An 18,241-nucleotide genomic window follows, 5' to 3' on the forward strand; every position below is an offset into this window, starting at 1 on the left:
CATGTTGCCACCCCTGTGTTTCATGACAAAAGTTCTGGCACGTAGTGCAAAACAGATCCATCTCAGTCGCATTCAACTATTATTTCTAATTTTATCGTCACAATAGTTTTTTATCTTGCATTGTAAGTGAATAAGTGTGTTGATAGATGGAGGCTAATTCATGCAGGCACATTCAAGAGTTTTGTTTCACTTTTCAAAGAAAAAAATACCTTACAAATCTACTTTGAGAGAGACATTTTGTTTTCTGTTGAATAAGGAAGATAATATTGTGAAGGTCTTTCCAATATTATGCTTTCAAACCATCTAAATGTTCCTACATGACAAGTTTTCCTGGTGGGAGGGGAGGAAATCAGACATTTTCACAAAGTATCATCAACTCTGGCTAACTTCCTTTACCTTGCTGAAAAAACAACAGTCACACAGCGTGGTGCCATCACTTCCATGTTTCATAGTGGAGTTGGCAGCACAAACAGTGAAAAATAGCTCAAGGTATTGTCATATTGTACAAAGGGAGATTCCTAGTTTTCAAGTATCACATCTAGTTTTTTTTTTTACTCCAGTACATACGTTTGTTGAGCAAACTTCTTGAACATTCATATACAACTGATTTATTCAACTTTTACAAAGGGACAGCATTTCCAATCTTTCTTTTAAAGAGACAATCTGATATTTTTTTTTAAAATATGGAAGTCATGTAAACTTGCTTGCAAATAAAATATTTGCAATGTTTTGCTTCCAAACTCTCAAAAATATTTTTAACTTTCAAGATTGCAAAGAAAAAAAAATGTAGCTTTTCAGCTTTAGCTTAAATATATTCAGACAACACCACAATGTCTCATCAACTCTGGCTATCTGCCTTGTTACTTTCTAAACAACCCCAAAGCATAATGCTGCCAACGCCTGGGGACGGTGGCACACGTACAACATGTTAATCTGAGAAAGATGCTGGATTTCAGTACTTTCAGACATCACTAGAGAAAATCAACGATCTGACAGCAGGTGAGTCTGGATCAGCATCGGGTCACCTCCAGAGACTCATCGCTGACCAGTGTCAAAGTGATGTCATTAAATTAAGTGAAAATGTGAGCCAGAGCTGTGAATGTAAAGCGTCTTCCAGTCTTCCTTTGGCTCTGTTTCTCTTGCTCTAATCCCATTTTCCAGCCTCACAACAGGATTACCAGCACCGCAGCTCTCACTTTAGCAATCGCACGCTCTCTCGTATCTGTCCGCTCATCCATCACTCAGACGGTGAAGCGGGAAATGCCATAAGAAGTTGTGCAAAGTTTAAGCTAAATATGTTTTAGGACAGCTTCTAAATCAAGATTCTTCTTCTTTTTTTCTTTTTTTTTTGATTCAGGTAACGAGCGCACAAACCAGTGATGCTTTTCTCTGTGTTCCTGATATAAAACAAGTAGTTGCCTCATAACTGTAATAACCGTAATAAGAAGATTCATTGATTTTTACTGTCTGCGGGAGCTTCCGTGTTATCCTTCAGGTTATTTACAACACACACAGAGAGAGAGAGAGCGCAGACTCATGCTGAGCCAGAAGCTTGAACCTGAGCCCTCTGGCTGAAAGGATCCTCTCGCTGATTCCTACCATTCCTTCATTGATTTGCTTGAATACAACTTTCTCAAGTAGATATGCAGCTGATTGAACTTCACAGCAGAATATAAATATGTTTACATACAGATAGTTATGATGCTGGGAGGTTAAGTTGTCGAAAAAGTAAAAGTTAGTTTGCTTTTATGGAAAAAATAAGTATTAAAAAGTATAGAGAAAAGTAGTTGCCCCTGGTGGTTTTGTGTGAAGAAACATCTCTATTCCTAGATTTATCTTTCTAACCATAAAGGGCTTAAGAGCTGTTTTTCCACATTAGATGTAAATAAAACTTGGAAATGGGGTCACTTCCATGGCTTGAGTTGCATTTCAGCTCTCAGTATCATGGTTTCTGATACGCTGACAACCAGCAAATGTGGGTTCACACATGCATTCAAATGAGGTGATGAATTTTATGTAGCCATTGGGGGTCTGTCACATTATGTGGAGCATGCAAATAAAGCATTTGCTGCACAAACACTGTATATTTAAAGTTGGATATTAAACAGGCACAAAAATGAGTTTAAAAAAAGACATTTCTTCAATTAAGTTTTCAAAGGGGTGGGGTCTGGGTGGACCAGGGCACTGACTCTGTTAGAGATATAAAAACAAAAAGGTTTGAAAAGAATCTTAAATTCATTATGCTGCTCTCATATATCAGGAGCTGTGGCTGAGAATAATGGTTTAAAAGTGAAAAAATATTCTCAAAATGACGTAAGTATAAATGAATCAAAAGATAAATAGTTTCGTAACAAAAAGCATTGTAATTTAGCAGATCATTTATTCAATTAAACTTGCCTTTTTCATTAATATAAATGAATTGTATACAAAGAGTTTGAGCGAGAGTCAACAGTATTATTGGTTTAGCCATTCCCACATGCCCCCACCATCCCCTTTGCCAGCTCCAGTGTCCAATCTTCTGCCACCAAAACCAATTATGAAATGAAATTTAAATGCAATATCCAAAAGCTGTAGTTTGAAATCAGAAACAACAGTGTGAACAAAGACAGCATGTCTGTGAGGAGCCAGATGTTCCAATATTTTAAGAAATTTGCATTCCTAATTTATATTCTTTGGACACCAAAATATGTTCTTTTTATTAAGATTGTCATGTATCACTGTATTTTTTCCTCTTTGTTAATGAATTCCATTTTTAACGTTAGACCTCCCCATGCATAAATATTTATACATTTTCTGAGTTTCTAAACCTTTTATGACACAAAACGTTGCTCCTCATAAATTTAGGAGAAAAACAATATTTGTGTCGAAGAATGATTTATTATCTGAGCCTGCGAGTGTAACAAATTTGCAACAATGTTAATTAAAGTCCTGAAAGTCATGAAAAAGTTAATCCCACTCCTCACCTCCACCTCCAACCATGCAAACAATCAGATTTACAAGAAAAATCATCTTCACCTAATGGGAAACAAAAAAGCGTGACATTTTGAATAGGGTTTCTATTAAATAGAAATGAAATTGTAACGCTAGTGCACTCAAGCAATAATTGAATGCAGTCAATGCCACGCAAATACCACACACTCTATTTTGTTTAGAAAGCTGAACAGAGACTTGAGTAAAAATTATGGAAAATCGACTTCACTCCAAAACACACAACTTGGTCAAACTGCGCGGCATTTGCATCAACGCAGCCAAAGTAATTCAAAGGTAAATTTTCTGTGACCTCGCTGCTTTTGACCCTCCTGTTAAACATCAATCACTGCGCATTAGCTGTCAACACAGCTGCACCGTGCAGGAAAAGTTCGCAGCGCGTCTGGATCCGATCAGCCAGCCACGGTTTCCCCGACGAAATGAAACAAGAACCAAGACATGCGCGAATCATTTCCGCAAAGCGATTAGAAGTTTGATGGGGGAAACAGACCAGCAGCGAACATTAAGAACATCAGGAGGTGGTAAATAAGCGCATGATGGGGAGCCAGGCAGCGGGGAAGCGCCGACAGTAAACATCCCCGTGAGCGCCCGCCGCAGGAAACCCGTGTCCGTGGAATACTAATGACAGGATAAACGATGGGATGAAATATACACAGATAATCCAAGCAAATGCGTGAATTAAGTGAGCAACTGAGTGGAAATGACTCAAAAATAAAATAAAATAAATGCACATTCTGTTAAAAAAAATTTAAAACATGAACATTTACTTACCAAAGGAACTTCACATGGATGATTTCCGTTGGTAAAAGTTGCACCTTCCCTCTCTTATTGCAGCCCATAAAGAAAGCCAGATTATGTGAGAATTAGGAGTTTGGAAGTTATCATGGTGGATTTAGTCCCGGAGAGGCTGGAGATGTGCTCTCGGATCGCGCGTAAACGCTCAGCCACAGCAGGGAGATGGCGCTTCTGACTCTTCCCCGTCTCTGTTTCTCACCTTCTCCTCTTCCCTCCCTCCCTCCTTCCATACTTCCCTCCGTCTCTCTCTCGCTCTCTATCTCTCTCCTGCGCACTGTCGCCTCGGTGGTGTGCAGGGAACCCCAGCTGCAGGGTTCGGGGTTTAGTCTCTACATCCCTCTTGTACTGTGCAGGCGACAAGGGACGCGCAGCAGCGGCAGCAGGAGCGGATTGGAGACGGGAAATAACGCTCTCATCCGAGCCAAATCCTCTCCTTACTGGAGAGGATGGAGTTTTATTTTTTTCCTCGCTCTCTTTTTTTGTAAACCAAAAATAAGTTGGCGAGGTGATAAAGCCAGAAGACACACGCGGTGCGTCTGGCAAGAAGCAACGGAGAACCAAAAAATTATAGCTGCCAAGTTTTTGGCAGCAGATGGCATGTATGCTGCTAAATGAATGCCTTGGTAGTGGTAAGAGGAGGAAGTAGAAGAAAAAATAAGTCAATGCAAATTCCTTGATATCTTTAACCAATGAGAGGAATCATACATTCACCTCCTGCTGCTTTGAGAGTTAAATCGTGCCAGCAGCGTGTAAAAACAGCGCATTTCTCATGTACACTTCGTGAAAGATTCACTAAACCTTTCCTATTTTTCTACTTACAACCACAAACTTCAACATTTTATGTAACAGATCATTTTATAGATTCCCACATCATGATGCTGCTACCGCTTTATCTCACTATAGGGATTTTGTGTTTAGGTTGATGTGCAGGGTGGGTTTTCCACCAGAATTATTTTTCTCAATGTGGGGTGACATAACCTTTATTAACACCTAGTGTCTTAAAAAGTGTTAATACCATTTGAACATTTTCCACATTGTGTCTCCACAGAAGAAGGAATTATTCCCCAGCATGATGCGGCCCTACCATGGGGATGGTGAGCTCAGAGATATGTGCACAGCATCAATGTCTTTTTACTTTTATATGAGTAAAAATATATTAAAATAGTGATGCCCATTTCTAGTTTTAGATTATGTCTCACTGCAACCACAAACTTCAACATATTTATTGGGATTTTAATTGTAAATGTGGAGCAAAAATATGCAGTTTTGTCTAGTTGTTTTATAAAGAAAAACATAAAAGTGTGGGATAGAATTGTACATTTCCCTACTTATTCATTTGGGGTAGTTCTTAACATTTCAAGACACTTTTTGCTCATTCTACTTTGCAAAATATCTGATTCTGTAATTAGATTATGTAAAGAACATCTGTGAACATTAATTTTCATGTCTTGCCACACATTCTGTATTTAGCCATTGTAAGTCATTATTATACTGTGAAGAAACCATTTCTATTCTGGCTCTGGACGTCTGGAGTCATTTTCCGGCTGGAGGCAAACCTCAATCTCTGACCACCAGCAGGTTTACTTCAATCATTTCCGTGCATTTAGCTGACCCCATGTTCCAGTCAGCTCTGAACTTTGTTTCTGTCATTCCTGAAGAAAAGCATTCCCGTATCATTAAGCTGCCACCTCCATGTTCCACCAGGGGTTATATGACAGCCCAAGACCAAGAACCACAAAAACCCAAAAGCTGAAGGAAACTGATTGTGTGCTTTTCAAATAAAAACAGTGAAAAGTCTGGTGTGCATTTGTCTTCTGTCCTTTTTAATCTGATACCCCTAAATAAAACCCAGACACTTTTCATATTATTTTTTTTATAAATAAAAATGTAAAAGACAAATATGTCTGAAATGCATGGAACATTTATGTTCAAAAGTCCGTTTATCACATCTTAACTCCCTCTAACATCCCAAATGTTCTCCAGAAGATACACATTCGTGCGCCGAGAGTATTACACTTTGCCCAATTAGCTGCAAAGTAAGCTCATCGGGTGACAAAAGAATGCAGAATAAGGTTGGCTTCTATGAACTACAGCCCACTGTGAACAAACCAATATTAGTCATAGGCCTAATTAGTGGCAATATGCAGCAAACTCTGTATGCATCATCACACTATTCAAGTAAAATCTTTGCAGTCTCTTCCAGCTTGCTCTTTGGAGTTTACTTCAGAGCACATGGTTTACATATTTTTATCCAAGTTTAAACACCTGTTTCCACATTAGGTTTCATATTAGAGTCATTAGTCATGGATGGATTATCTTCTTTGTGTTTTTCCTCAGCGTTATTTGCATTTTTGGAAACAGGCGCATTACAATAGTGCAGCTCCTTCTCGTTTGGGAAGGGAGCACTGACCCAAACTAATAGAAAGAGCAGCCTCTGTCTGTCATACCTGGAAGAACAGCTGGCAAAGTTTGAACTGGACAACCAGCAGCTGAGGATAAACACCTGCTTCCTGGATTGTGGTAAACAAGTGACAAAAGCAAAGAAGGTGACATTTTAGGGTGGATCATATTGAGATTGTCACATGTCTTAAAAAAAAAGAGTGGCAAAGAGTGAAAGGAGGGGGGTGGGTAGAGCATGAGAGTAGAGAAAGAGGTGAAAGGGAGGAGACGGGGGAGGTTTATCACAGAACAGGAGGAGGAGGAGGGGTCCACAGCAGTTCAGTGGTGAGAGTTATTTAATTGTAGAGTGACATTGGGAGCCTGGCTCATCAGCTCTTCCCCATCAATCACAGGCAGTCAGAAGAAGCCCGAGGTGATGTGGCCCTGCGTCCCCGCTACACACCCCCTCCGTTTCCCACTCCGGCATTTAACGGCCATGCCTCCATGACACCCCACCCACCCACCCACCCAGCTCCACCCCCAGCCAGGATGCAATGACCTCTAATCACCTGGACTACTGTTATCTTCTCCCCAATGACACACACGCATACACCTGCACACACATGCATTTATGTCTTGATGGGTCTTTTTGTTCAGACTAAGGAGAAACCGCGAAGGGACACCATATCGGCTGATGAAAGAATAATGAAATATGGCCCCCAAGGACAACAGGGTTGGATTTCTTTTTTCTGTTTGTTATAAGTCCCAAAGTAAAACATAAAAAATGTACTGAAAAAAGAAACCATTTTGTTTTGTTCAAATAAAAACATAGTTCAACTTGTTTAGCCAGCACAAAGGTTTTTTTTTTCTTGTTTTTGAAGTTGTCACCTCAGCAGAAAAGAGAGGTTTGAAAATATGTTGTGGAGTGGCAGGCTGCATTTTACTGTCAGCATTGATGATTTTACACCTTTCACAATGTGTAAAGTTAACCTCCTTGTGTTGGTGACTTAACTTAACCCACCGAAGAGCCAAGAGCAGCATGCATTTGTGGACAAAGCAAAAAGATTTTGTGTCTGTCTTAATCAGTAACTGCTAATTTTTTCTTAAGTGGGTTCAGCTGAGAGGTTTTGAAAAGTGAAAATCTTAACTTCAGTGAACTGATCTAGACCAAACCAATCCAATCTCAATTATGGACTCAATAATAATATTCTTGGATCTGATAAGGGCCAATGAAAGATGTGGAATATCTTTGGAGTACGAGAACTCTTGTCTGTTTCAACAAAAGCTCAGATGATTCATGGTTCTAACTGGACTAATGATCAACAACAGATTAATAGAAGATCTGCAGTTTCTCATTGCAAATATAAAAACCTACATTTTAACTGCAGCAGTTTTAACTTGAGGGCAATAATGGTCGCACGATTAAATATTATACAAAATTAAAACTGGAGACTGTATAAAAAGAAAAATAACCATTTTGTCTCACTGTCAGACTAAATCAGCCTAAGCTTTTCATGTTTGCAACGTCAGTTGCAATGACCAAAATTATTTTTGTTTGTGAAAGAGAGGAAAGAGTCGAACATTTTTTCTTTTTTTAAAAAAAAAAAAACAAAGTGTGTATCAACCTCACAAACAGCTAATGACCTTGTGAGGATGCTGTGTAAAGCTGTTGAGAGAACATCATTATTCACAGTGAAGCAAGGTTTGTACCAATGAGCTGAGAGACCGTAGAGAAAGGAAGACACTATTACTCTCAAAGCAAAATAAAAGCAAAACCACAGTTTGCAGACCTTATTTTCTGGAGATATACCCTGTAGAAATACAAGCAGTTTTCCCCAAATCATTTCAACATTTTTGGGATAAATTACATATATGAATGGTTGGAATTGTAATTTTATGGGGCTTTTTTTGCTGTTGTTTTTTTTAGCTAAATAATTGTTGTCCATTGTGTATTATTTTTATTGTCACTGATACAAACTTCAATTTTTAAATGAACCAGCTAATAATAAAACAGTTCTCCTTTTATTTTTATAAACAATTCAATGTTTCTCCCAATTTCTGACACAGAAATCTTAAAATTGAGTTAACCTATGTATTGTATGGTGAGTTACAGTTGTTACAGTCAGTAAAGACAGAATGGACAGGGGCAAACTGAGTCATTTTGGACATGCCTTTTTTAAGCAGGACAAGAATTTAGCAAGGATAGGAATAAATTTGCACCTAATCAAGAGATAGAACAAAAATAGACAGCAGAAAAATGAGGACATGTGTGTTTGAAAACTGCAGCCCTTCCTGTTTTACTACTGTACATCTAACTCTGTTTTTGTATTTATTTTTCTCCTAATCATCCCAACAGATACTGAATTCACTCATTTATGTTGCAAATACTGAAGTTTGTATACATAATTTTATGTTTGCCAGTCAGATCACTACTTTAAATTCATTTTCACCAACTTCTCCACACACTAACAGTTCGATATCCCAGCAAGCTAGAAATAGCTAATCCTATGTTTGCGGTGCTGTAAATTTTTCTTTTTGCAGTCTGGACTTGCCTCTAAGCCATTGCTGATTTGCACATTGGGCTACACCTGGATACATCTTACTCCTCTAACCATACATAATGTATGGGTTTATGTGGGTTGATGTTTATAACTGCAAAGTAAGTGGAAAAATTGATCCGCAGTGTTGATTGCTGGTCGGTCCCAAACAGTTGACATTCTGATTCCAGTAACTGCCATTTACTGTCATTGGAAACAGATGATTGTGCCCATTGACTGTCCAATTTCAGCTCTAAACAAGGTATTGATTTTCCCGGTGGACAAAACGTGCTGATGTGCTCGCAGCTAAAGAGCTGTCATAACATGTGCTTTTGGGAGCATCACTGCATAAACACAAAAGGCGAGCGCAAGAAGAACAGCAGAATAATGGTGAAATGGTCAAAAATGAGCTTGCTGTTCAACGGTAAAATGTCTTTTTTTTTTACAAAGAAAACGGTCTTATTTATGTTGCAATTGATTTTATTTTGCTTTTTATGCTCTAAAACACAAAAAATAACTGTCTCAGTGTTTACAAAAATGAGTCACACAGAGGGTTGTTGATCATGATGGTAATTTTAACAGATTTCTTGTTTATTTTTTGAGTATTTATACTCAATTAAATTTAGTTTGTTGCGTTTTAAATCTGGTTGGCAACCTGTGAGGGGGAGGCATAACAACCAATTACAACTTATTGGTCAAATCACTATGACACCAGCTTTGACATGTATTTTGTAGGTCAATCAACATCATCACCGCTACTAAATATTATATAGTCATCTGCTGGTGGTGTTATAGCAAAGTGGAAACAACTGAAAATGTCAAAAGGAAAGGTCTTGAAGTGGAAGGCTATGTAAAAATCACAGAATGTAGTCAGCAGATGCCAAGGCGGGTAATGCATGAAGGTTCCCAACATTCTGCAAAGTTGATACCTACAGACCTCCAAACTCAATGTGTTTAGTTCAAGAACATTATGGACAGAGTCATGGAGAAGGTTTTATGAGTGAGCAGCTGGATGCAAACCTTATCTTACCAAATTCAATGCAAAGCAAAGAATTGGGTGACTCTGTCATGTAGTGGAGTTATTGTAGACCAAAACACAGAAATGACAGAAGATAAGAGAATTTAATGATCAATTCAGAGGAAAATTCAGCGTTGTTGTAAATCATATTATTCCATGTTCTTCAAAGAGTTGCTGTAGATGCTGATGGACAGGAAGGAGCTCATGTAGCCGTTTGTATTGCAACATTTCTGAAGAAGCCTCAGACTGAAGACTCTTTCTTGTTGTATAACAGTTTCATGAAAGGCTTGGTCAGGTTTGTCCATAATTTTCTTGATTTTATAAAGAATCCTTCTTTGCACTATCATCTCCAGAGGTTCCACAGTCGTCCCCAGAACAGAACCAGCTTTCTTTATCAGGCAGATGATCTTTTCAAACCCAGGTTCTGATGCTGCTACTCAAACAGATGATGGCAGAAGAGATGGCACTCTCCACAGCAGACGTTAAAGATCTGCAGCATCTTGCTGACAACTTTGAAGGACCTTAGCTTTCTCTAGAAGTACAGTCTGCTCTGTCCCTTCTTGTAGACAATTTCACTGTTAAGTCTCCAGTTTAGCCTGTTGTCTGGACGAAAGCAGAGGTATTCATACTCCTTAACCACCTCCACTTCTCCCTTGATGGATAAATAATGTGAAACCCTGTTCCTTCTAAAATCTACAATCAATGCCTTTGTTTTGTTCACATTCAAGGTGAGATGATTATTCCCTCACCATGCCACAAAATAGTCCACCAGCTCTCAGTACTGCAGTCACTTCAGTATTTCTGATAGCCGGAATGGTGAGAGTACACTGCTACTGACCACCTTGTTAGACACAAAGTCCTTTAGTCTCAAACTGATCTGTTTGTCAGATGATTCAGCAATTGTTGAGGCCTGCACTAGTGTCTTCTGGAGTTTTTGACAAAGCAAAACAGGCTGAATTTTGTCTTCACAGTGCTGCCTGTTTTGTCCAGATGAAAGTGGCTTTGTTGACACAAGTGTCTGAGGGTGTCTTCAGCTCCAACTCCACAGTGATATGCACACTGCAGGGTGTCCTGATGTGTGCATGTCTGCTTACTCAGGTGAGCCAACTTCAGGAACTTCAAAATGAAGGAACGTGCAGATCAGGCATGAGGAATACGAGACACAGAACCAGAGTGATACGAACAAACAGATCCGGCAATGAATAATGAAACTGGAATGCTTAAATACTGAAAAGGTCATATTAGTGACATGAAAGCCAGGTCAGTACAATCAATAAAATGGATGACAGTTAACTGAAGAAAAGAGGTGACTAATAACAAGGACCAAACATGGCTGAATTACAACACAAAGGTATCTAGACAGGCCGAATGTATGGAGAACAGAACACATGACAGAACTAGAAAACTTAAATAAACCTATGGAGGAGACAGGATTGTGACCTCAACCAAACACCTTCAGGACACATTACTGCAGATACTGTAAATCAGGCCTCCCTGTCCAGATCTTACAGAGGCCCCTGCACCTCTGTAAGATCAGAGAAACCTCTGATCTTACAGAGGTGCCTCCTGAAGAAGGATAAAAAAATTGAGTAAACTAACTCCCCATCTTTCTGGAAGCCTTTCTTGAAGAGCTCATGTTGTTGGAACTGTCAGCTTTGAGACACATATATATTTCCTCCTTTCTCAATTGCAGAAGACAACTTTTGCACACAAGCAAAAATGTATAATCAGTTGCTTTTACAGAACAAATCAAAATATTATTGCAGCTTTACTTTTTATTTTTTTGTTTTGAGCTAAGACGCATCAAGGCCTCGAGTCCCAGCTGGTTTGAGGTTTGGACAACAGACAACACCAGCTTGCATTTCAACACATTTTGACTTTTAAAGAGACAGACAGGAGAGGATCAGATGCAGCAGAAAGGCCTTGATGTTCAAGAGAGGAGGCCAGCACTCTGACACCTCTTCCAAATCCCCCGCACTTTCTGGACCATGAACGAAAAAAAAAACCTTATTTGCATATGCTGGATCAAAACATTTCTTACTCCTTGTTCCTTTAAGAAGCAAAAGATGGGGCGTGCTGTGGTGGTGCAAGGGGTTAGCACCCCCCACGTTTGGAGGCCTTAGTCCTCGACGCGGACGTCTCGGGTTCGACTCCCGGTCCCGACGACCTTTGCCGCATGTCTTCCCCCCTCTCCTCGCCCTCCTTCCTGTCTGCCTACTGTAGAAAAACATACAAGGCACTAGCGCCGCAAAAACTCTGAGAAAAAAAAAAAAGCAAAAGATTTAAACAAATCATCCAACAAGTATTGAGCAATAACATTTTCATCAGACGCAAATTGAGGGGGTTGAAAGATCAACCGAACTAATGGATGACCTAATCACGGGGGATTGGCTGCATTGATTCAGATGGTCATATCCTTATTGTCTGTCAGGTCTGCAGAGGCTGGAGGTGGATACGTTCCCTCACTGGCTAAAAGGGCTGTAGTCAAGAAACCCTTATTCAGATTACACCAATTTAGTCCATACCTCTGCTTTTCCCTTGGGGGTTAAATAGATTACAGGCGAGGGTGGGCGATATTGCTGAGTTGCAGCTTAGAAGTTGTCTTGCAGAAGGTTAGACTTGGAATAATTTACTGTAACAGATTTTTATTCACCCTGCTCCGAATGTAGACGTTTTATTTTTCTCATATTTTCTCACGAGCAGATTCAGCATTACCACTGGTTGTATCCACCATATATAAATTGTCTTAATCCTCCTTGATATACAATGTGTTGCAAATGTTGTCACGCTTGCAGATGCAATTTTGCACGCAAGCAAAATTATGACTTGGTGGTTTGTGACACTGGCTGCCAATGCCGCAGAGACAGTCATTCTTCAAGGACAATCTTCTGCATCTGTGTGAATAATCAATGTTACTGAAAGTTTATCATGAACACGTGGCATATTTCAGACGGCGACATCACTTCTGCAGAGCGGCTCCGGAAATAAAGCCACCGTCTTCCACAAGAGAGTCAGAGGGCAGAGAGCCCAGAAAGATACGGAGAAATGTTGGGGTAAATAGTTGAGATTGTGAGGAGGTTTGAATAACAGACAGGTACAAAGGTCATCCTCAGTAATTTCCCTCCAGACACGTCACAGCAGGTTGTGAAAGAGAGGCGTCTATCTGCAGACAGACATGTTCATTCACCTCGGTTTGTGCCGAACGAAGCAGCATCCTGAGCCGAATCCTAATGACTCAGCCGAGCTCACTGCATTCAGTGCTCTGTGTGACATAGAACAGGGAAGCAGTGGCAGCTCCGGCTGTGCTCTCAATCCACACAAATATGCAACTGTGAAACCTCTACATAAGGGAAAACAGCTTGTCAACATTTATCCTATAATTTCTTGTCTAATTTGCTGTGCATTAAAGTTACAAGGCCAGGATTTTTGTTCTTAAGCACCAGATCAAAAACTTAGAGGACTTCAGGAATCATTGTTTTTTTTTAACTGAACACAAGATCACAAGTACACAGATTATGACTAAAGTATTGCTTATCTAAAATCCAAAATGCTGTATGGATTGCCATTTTTAAAAAGTTAAAAGTTAGAGTGTTTATGTTATCATAAGCACCCTCTGTGATGCAGCTTTGGGCTTAGGCTGTTGACCTCTTTCCTCACTGTGCATTTGGAGTTTTCCTTCCTGCTGTCGCCCCATCCATACTCGGTAAGAGAATGGATTGCTTCAAAGGTAACGACTCAGTGGCATCAGCCTTCAGCTGTCGCAAGACTTTTGTTTTAAGTAAGGTGACTTCTGCAACTCAGTGACTTGATGCAATCTGCTGGGTTTCCTTAAAGACTATGTCTATTTGAACAAGACGACTGAACTTGACTGCATCTTTTGGGAACTAAATTCAAATTGGAACATCTGTAATTGATTTGAATCTGCATGATTGCAGTGAATTTCTTTGCATTTTTGAAGTTTTAATCTCTGACTAGCCACTCACAGTTCAATACAGATACTTGACTGTAATGTATAAGTCATGTATCAGTATCCGAGTGTTAACTTAACAGTAGGATGTTGTACTGAAGAGGTAATATGTATGCTGCAGAATGCATAACACTTTTAACTTCCACTTATTTTCCTGTTAGTAATCTTCAGTTCAGCATTCAGAGCAGCCATCTTCTTCACAAATGACCTACTGTGGCTTATCCTCTTTCTACACCGTTTCTATGACACACTATATTTATATTGTATTCAGCATAATACATAGCATCAAAAATACTAATTGATTTCCATTAGATATGTATCCCAGACTTGTAAATAAGAATTAAATGATTTAATGTCACTCTGTGCAGTAAATATATGTAGTTCACATTTTCAAATGAATTGCTGAAACAAAATATCTTTAAGATATTCCACTTTTTTGAGATGAGGGTGTAAATTATTATAACCTCATTATGCAATCAATTGCGAGAAATTCTAACTAAATGTTGCTGTAGCAACAATATATGACCTGAATACACCAGTGGATTGTTCTGATTGAGTATAAAACATATTTTTCTCTATTTTATTGTAGGCCATCCATACTAAAAGGCAACGATGTGAAATTTCCTGCTGAGGAAGTTTCCATTGACGCTTCAATAACTTTTTTTTTTCTCAACCTGGATTCCTTTTATGTGCCGGAATTGATTGAAATTCAAGGTGACTGAAGCTGCCACAATCAGAAGGACCTAGAACACTACAGACTTTCTGGATTTGCACCTGAAGTCTCCAAGGTGTTTTTGATACATTTGCTGTGAATCATTTCTGAAATACTACAATGAAATATACCACTATTGCCTTTTGAACATGGTTCAGTTACATCATTTGACTTTTAATTAATTGATTTTAAAGGTGGGGCTGCACAGTGGTGCAGTTGGTAGCACTGTTGCCAAGAAGGTTCTGGGTTCGATTCCCGGCCCGGGGTCTTTCCGGGGTCATGCATGGAGTTTACATGTTCTCTCTGCTCATGCGTGGATTCTCTCCGGGTACTCCGGCTTTCTCCCACAGTCCAAAAAAAGACTGTCAACTGGTCTCTCTAAATTCTCCCTAGGTGTGAGTGTGTGTGCATGGTTGTTTGTCCTGTCTGTCTCTGTGCTGCCCTGCGACAGACTAGCGACCTGTCCAAGGTGACCCCGCCTCTCGCCCGGAACGTTAGCTGGAGATAGACACCAGCACCTCCCGACCCCAGTAGGGACAAGCGTGTTAGAAAATGGATGGATGGATTTTAAATGTGCATTTTAGATTGCAAAGTGTATTCAAGTTGTGTTTGCTAGCTGTAACCCTGGCTTTTGAAAGGTGCCAAATGTTTCATGCTTTTAATAGCTAGTATATCACCTATATACTTTTCATTTTTATTATATACGCAAGAAGACCAAGAGAAAGGAAGAGCCAACAGCTAACACAAGCAAAACAGAAATGGGGATAGGGTGAGACAGAAAGAGAAAGAGGGGCAGGAAGGGATGTAAACTATAAAAAAAGGCAAAGGGACTAGCTTTGTCATGACAGTCTCCTCTCCCATGGTGGGGAAGATGTGTGTTCATCTGCTCCAGCAGTCAGGCTGAAAAAGCCGGTGCTGTTGCATTCACTCCAGCAAAGCTGGCTGGTTGGCAAAAAAAGCTTGTTATCGCCCCCCTCGTCCCTTCTTCTTCTTTCTCCTCTTCTTTCCCCCACGCCACAAGCATCTGCATTCTGTTTCTTCAACAAGCCCCCTTGCTTCCTGGCCACCATGTAACGAGGAAACAAGCAGCGCTGTTTTATTCCTCTTGAAAGACTCAGGTGAAGACAAACAAGCCCAGGTGGTTGTTTGTGCTGGAGCAAAAACGTCCTGATCCTGAAAATCAAATGCCTTCCCGTCAAGCCAAAGCCGGTGACCCTGCAGTGTCGGTGCTGTCCAGCTGCTTCAGGAAGTGAACCTCAAATCCTCCAAAACAGAGATAATCTAAAGGACTCGATCAACCAAAAAGAGTCACGTGGGAAGAGAGCTGAGGAGATAGGAGAGTTTACTGAATCCACAAAAACGTGCCTTTTTTCACCTTTTTATAATTATGTCAGATATGCATGGTTTTACCATAAGAGACATGCTGGCCGTTAACTTTTTATTGCATTGCTGAAATTGGTTGGTTTCCTAGCTGTTAAGAATGATCCACAAATATAGTAGCAAAATACATTAAAGGCCTGCTATCGCTGCACCAACATTTCAGACCTCTCGGAACCAGAAGCAGCGTTCAGCTTCTATGCACCACAAATCTGGAACAAACTCCTAGAAAACAGCAAAAATGCTTAAACACTGACTTCCTATAAATCCAGGGTAGAAACCCACCTGTTTAGAGTTGCTTTTGACCCAAGATAATTGGAACATGGATCAGTGTAGTTGATGTGTATTGACAAACTTGATGATGTATCTGACAAAATGTAATATTTGCTACTGGTTTTTATGCGTTTATGATGTTTTTATGTTTTCATACAAAGCACTTTGTACTGCCCTTTTGCAGATATGTGCTACACAAATAAATTTGATTTTCATCACAATTAAAGTCAAAGTCAAACATGTGAAGGAAGGTCCCCTTAGACCATATTTTAAGTTTTTGGCCTACGTGAAAATGGTGAATTTGGTGGAAAACTAACACGCTAAATATATCTTTTTGTCAGCAAAACATGATGGTGGCAGAATCATGGTGTGGGAATAAACTTGTTTCAGCAAATAAAGATGCACAGAGCTGTAAATACATGTAAAAGTTGTAAGAAATACTTAAGGGATGTATTGAACATAAAACTGGGGTGGAGTTTCAACTCCCAAAAGAACCACACTCACAAACAACCATGAACACGATGGAAGGATTTGAAACAAAGTACTTATGTAAGTATGTGTCAAAGTCCAGACCTGTAGCCAATTACAAATCTGTAACAGATTCTTAATTAAGTCTTCACCACTCATAAAGTTAACTAATCTGAAGCCCAAAGGATCATCAAACAGCCGGTAAATTAAAAAGTAAAGTTGTCAGCCATGCAGCCTTCGTAGGTGGACTTCTGTTCTAATCACATTATGTTTCACATAAAAGATAAAAGTGCACCGCAATAGCCAGAACATGCAAGTCAAATATATACTCAGTTGACACTCATATGCATCTCCACTAATGAGAAGAGATGCACATCTAAGTCTGTGTGACTTTACAATATTTAAAATAATGAATAAATAGCTGGAAAAGGAAGATAAATGGTGATCAAATCTATTATCGCACAAACTGATGCAATCATAAGGAATAAAGACAGAGCTAGAATGACATAAGCTGCTTATCTCTGTTACATAGAAAAACTAAATCTGTCACAACACATTATGAACTTACTGCCATCTGTTTGTTTTTCTTCGCACTTGGATGATTTTTTTTTCCACCCCTCTAAACCTCAAGCCGAGGCTGGATTCTCCAAACTTTTGGCCCAGCGCAGCAACAAAGTATCAGAAGTTGATTGAGTTGATGCTCAGAAGCCTTGTGAGCCCTTTTCAAGTGAGTCTCCCGTGGGTTTTCCCCCCGTGGTTCAGGATTGTGCCGGGAGCCACGGCGGCTCCAGCTGACAGGGTCCCCCTCAGGTCCCGGCAGCTGCCAAGGATGAAGAGAAGGCTCCGAGCAGACACGCAGTGACAGGAGCTGATGTGTCCATCACTGCTTTCATTTCCTGCGCTTCACCATTGATTCGTCAGCGGGGTGACATTAGTGACACGCTCTTTTAATCTGCTGCAAAGACCTTGGCCTACGGAGCACATCTCTTGAGGATGAGAACAAACCCTCAGCGACGGGGGCCCAAATGGAAGCCATCACTTTTTTCCAGATGCTTGAAGCACCGTGACTGGATCTGGGGCTTGTTTTGCTTTTACAAGACAATCCAGGAGGAACACAATAAAAAAAATTGGACAAAAGCAAGTTGCTGAAAGCACCAGGCTACATAGGGACAGTTATTATTAAAGATTATATTGATCAAACAAAAAGGGAGAAAAAAGTTATAAACAAATATTCTAGAGGGAGGCTATGGCCTATCATTTTCTGAAGGATAGTTGAAGTCTGACAGTGACTTCAATTTAGGCTTTCAGGCGCTCCCCTCTTGCGAGCAGGTAGCTTCCTCCCGTGTTGTCAAAGCGGGTTTGACATATTGTTTCAGAAGCAGAAATGGGGAGGGTGTTGCCAGCGGAGACACGAGCCTGCATTTTGTGAGCAAAATTAAAGGTCATTTGGAGAAAGTGAAAATTAATGTGAGCTATCAATTTCAGCCTTTTAAAAAATGTGACATATTGCGGCTTGACACGTCTTAATTAGGCCATCAATAGTGTGGCAACAGTGGCTAATGGTGCAGAAGACACAGACAGGATAAGTTGCTTTTCAGACATTTAAGCAAACATTCTTGCTGCTCAAAAAAGAAATAAAACTAAAGCAAAAACATGAGTTATGGTTTAAATATAGTTTGATTCCTATAGTAAAGTAGAGCCTCCTACTGGTTTTACACCTTTAGTGA

At 39.9% G+C, this 18,241-nt stretch overlaps 1 protein-coding gene across 2 annotated transcripts in view; it reads right to left on the reverse strand.

Annotated features, from left to right (window-relative positions):
* Positions 1-4,345, reverse strand: part of LOC116712022 (cadherin-7) — a 129,760-nt gene extending 125,415 nt beyond the window's left edge. For both annotated transcript variants that reach the window (XM_032551687.1, XM_032551688.1), the window contains exon 1: positions 3,760-4,345. The gene's annotated coding sequence lies outside the window, so the exon portion shown is untranslated. The remainder of the gene's footprint in view (positions 1-3,759) is intronic.
* Positions 4,346-18,241: the final 13,896 nt, after the last annotated feature.

The sequence above is a fragment of the Xiphophorus hellerii genome, chromosome 21 (genome assembly GCF_003331165.1).
Source record: "Xiphophorus hellerii strain 12219 chromosome 21, Xiphophorus_hellerii-4.1, whole genome shotgun sequence".
Lineage (NCBI taxonomy): Eukaryota > Metazoa > Chordata > Actinopteri > Cyprinodontiformes > Poeciliidae > Xiphophorus > Xiphophorus hellerii.